Source organism: Poecilia formosa, unplaced genomic scaffold (assembly GCF_000485575.1).
Source record: "Poecilia formosa unplaced genomic scaffold, Poecilia_formosa-5.1.2 Scaffold994, whole genome shotgun sequence".
Classification (NCBI taxonomy): domain Eukaryota; kingdom Metazoa; phylum Chordata; class Actinopteri; order Cyprinodontiformes; family Poeciliidae; genus Poecilia; species Poecilia formosa.
The window spans coordinates 1-4,227 of NW_006800933.1; positions in this window are offsets into that span (position 1 = coordinate 1).

Genomic DNA, 4,227 nt, shown 5'->3' on the forward strand with positions numbered 1-4,227 from the left:
TCAGATAGTATCAGGTAGTACCAGGTAGTATCAGATAGTATCAGGTAGTACCAGGTAGTATCAGATAGTATCAGGTAGTACCAGGTAGTATCAGATAGTACCAGGTAGTATCAGATAGTATCAGGTAGTATCAGGTAGTACCAGGTAGTATTAAGTATAATACTACTCCCCCTGCTGGTCTGGAGGACTTCGCTTTCATTCAGACACTGACACATTTTTCGTTTGCAGAATTTTTTTCAGTTCCATTTATTTTTGTGTGTTTTGAAGTTTTCCTCCTTCATGTGTTTGTTCCTGTTTAACACAGGAACTTTTTCATTCAATAATAATAAATAATCAGATATAGGCAGAGAACTGATACTGATGGTGTTTGAACATTTAGTTCATTCAGTCGTGAATCAAACTCAGCTCCCAGGGCTTCACAGAGCCCAAAGGCTGCGGCTGCATTAGAACCGGGCTTTATATCAGCTGGACGTCTTTGTTTGAGGAGAAACTATCCTTTGGATCTGCAGAAGCCAACAGTTCACTCAGATGTCGTCGACCTGTGGGGATCATCACCTGAACTCACTCCTTCTCTGAGTAGAGCTTCCCTCGTTAGCAGACGTTTCAGGCTTGACTTTTCTCCTTTCTGTGTGTTTTGGCTCAGAAATCATCTGTAATGCTCTAATAGCTGTGATGTCACCCACCTGAGTTTTGGCTCTGGAGACTCAAAGAAAGATGGAATAATTTTCAACAATCATCTTTAATCTGATCTGGATCTTAGGAGCTGAAATGATTTCTTTTCCAAAATAATTGTTTGCTTTGAGATAATTGCAGAATGATTTTTTTCCCCAGAGTTTTTCTAAGATAATATTTAGAAAGTCTAATCCGTGTTGGTTTCAGACTTGAACAAGCTTGGAGGGAATGTGCTGTTTGGTTTAATTTGTTCTTCCTGTGGTTTGATTCACCTGTAAGCAGGGAGGAAATGGAACACGCCGTAATGGCCGTCTGAAAACCTGCGGCTCATTTTCTGCAGAACGCCGCCGGCCGAAACCCGGGGCTGAAACATCTCAGGGCCGTGGGGTTAATGGAGTGTTTGTGCAACGCCGTCATGTTCTGTCTGCAGCCTACCAGGAGGCTGACCTTTGACCTGCGATTCATTGAGGAGAAAAGATGTCCCCTGGTGGCGGCGCGGCTTCTTTTCAGACGCCTCTTTCATTTTCTCCACAGAAAGTCAGGAGGGAAACCCAAATGTTACCTAATGGATGTGAGTCATAATAACCATGATCAGGTGATCCAGTTCAGCCGATGTTCTCCTCTAGAAGCTTTTAAAGAACCACAGCCGGGTCAGAACCGGCTGACGGGTCAGCAAGCCCGTCTGTTCAATCTGATGCCGCTTTAAAAAGCAGACAGGACGGCTTTGTTCTGTTGATCTCCACTAAGCCTGAAGCATTTCATTCCTCCAGCTGATGGTCAGACATGGTAACCAGAGTGTTGTAGTACTCGAGACCGGTCTTGGTCTCGAGATCATTTTTTGATGGTCTCGGTCGCTGAGGATCGGGATTTTATTTCAAGACCAGTCAAGACCGCAGCTGTGGAAATATCACTAAACTTACAGCATACTGTCCAGTTTATTTGTTAACATGTTTGCTTTAACTGGATGCAAAACGCACCGATTAAAATCCAAGCAATCACGTGTTTCTGTTACTCTCCCTCCCCACCTTTTACTCGCACGCGGAGCTCCAGACATGCGCAGTGGTTTCTTCTCAGCGGCAGAAGATGTCTGTCTAATCATCAGTAATAGAATAGTGCTGCATAAATCATAAGAAATCCGATGGCCACAGCTAACTCAGCAGCACTTCACTTTCACAGACGGTGGAGACAACGTCTAATTTTTTTTGTCACTTAGAAAAGAAGCTTAAAGAAAGGTAAGCTACGTTGACATGATGTTAGCAAAGCTAGCTATATAGAGACACATAAGCATTTGTGATGAAAAAAGTTGTCACTCACTGCGCTGAATTATTGTGCGGAGGTGTTGACTGATTTGTCACATATGTGGGACAACACTGTGTCCAAAAGTCTGCAAAATGGTGATGTGACATTCAAGAACAGTCCGATTCTTCTGCACAGCTTTTTACTTATGAGATAGGAGTGGAGCCTCACTGAGAACCGCTCTTTGTTCTTGTAATGCTCTGCATACACTGCAGTAGCTATTATTATTTTATTTAATTATATGCATTGGTATTTATTTAATTAGCAAATAATTAAAACACAAGAACGAAAGAGCACGCAGAGCATCGTTCTTTGATTGTTTTCGTTCAAAGTGGCAGCTGTAATGGTAGTCTGCCATGGTGTCAGACTGCCTGGCTTCATGTAGCTGTGGAGAGGGTGAGAACAGTCACGGTGAGCGCCTTGTGCTTGGTTACTTCTTGCTTGTTGTTCCTTGGTCAGTGTTCATAGTTGACCGTTATTTACGGTCCGGGCATTGCCTTCATTGCTATGTTTAATGGTGCAGACAGTGGTGGTTTCTGACATGAATGATATGGGCAAACGCCCAGGGTGTTATCTTTTTAGGAATGGCACGAGACCACTGCGGATTGTGGCACAGGGATGAAATAACAAAGAGTTTGTTCTGCTTTTAATACTGGTTAAATTTATTTCAGCTCTAAGTATTTAATTAACATCTAGGTGTTATTATGGGAATGTGGATCTTTCAGATCAATTTGAGAAGAAATTTTGTTCATATTTCACATTTTATCGTGTCATGTAGCGCGGGGTGCTGGTCTTGGTCTTGGTCTTGACTCGGTTTCGGACCCTAAAAGTCTTGGTCTCGGGTTAGGTGGTCTTGACTACAACACTGGTAACCAGACATGAGAAGGGTGATAACACAAAAACCTGAATAAATCCAGTCATAAGCTCAATAACAAACAGCAGGAAACAGCTCTTCCTGTTGATTCTAATATAATTTTTATTACCGTTGAAATAAAATTACCTGAGATATTTATTTATTTTCCTTTTGAGATACAGTTAAGTCCAAAATTATTCATTCCCCCAGCGATCTAGATTTAAAATAGTTTTCAATAAACTAAGAAGTTTGTTTCTGACAGGAAATGAAAAATAAATAAGAAAATCAATATAGATCAGGGTTTTTTTTTTATAAAAACAATGGCAAACTGACAAATATCATTTATGTTCCACATCCTCAGGATTACTTCCCATCAGAAGAAATATGTTGATGAAATTAAAATATTAGTTTAATCCTAAATCTGTCAAGTATGATAATTTTGGGCCTTCTCTATGACTGAAATGTTGATTTAGTTCAGAAACTAAGAACCTGATGACATAAATAATATTGATAAAACATTTTTCAGTATAATAGAAACACGAGAGGCAGGCATTACAAAGACCCGCAGGGGGACCAAGCTAGCTAGCTGGCTAGATGCAGCTAGCTAGCTTGGCTAACATCCCTGATTTTAATAATAATTTAATAAACACTAACTTTATTCACTTGCTCAGTAGATATTTATTAAACAATAAACATACCAGGTGAAGTTTTGGTTGAGTGACAAACCAGCAGCTAAATTTTATACCAGTGTTAACCATAAAGATTATTATAGTTAGCTGCTAGCCATTAGCACTGTTTCCAAATGCTGGTTACCATGGTGAATTTAGCATTAATCCTAGTGGTTTGTGCACATGATAACTGTCATTTAACAAAAAATATAACTCCTTTAAGTAACTTAATAAAATCTGTTATTAAATAAAAGCAGTATTTAGACCACAGCTATGATAAAAACAGCAGATGACGAATTTGTTGACGCCATCTTGAAAGGCATTTTGAACAGTCTAAATTTTAATTAAGTTATCTTGAATTCTTATTCTTAATAGTCAGAATCTAAATGCAGAAATCTTAAATCATCATTCAGCTGAGACAAAATGTAATTGTCTAGTCAAAACTAATTTTTAGATATCAGGAATGTAATTACAGATTGTCAGAAGAAACCGATTTTATGTTAATATGGCCTCCCATACATACAGCAATCAGAAACAGACGAACATTGTTTGTGTTATTATTCTGATCCCTCAGCTTGTTGTCTATTATAGCCAACAAGCTGCACCCTCTCCATCACACAGTAGATAGACAGAGGAGCACTTTCTCACACAGACTGCTTCAGCTCCGTTGTCGAAGGGAAACAGGAAATCTTTCCTGCCACAGGCTATCACTTTATATAATAAACGTTAAGTTACCTT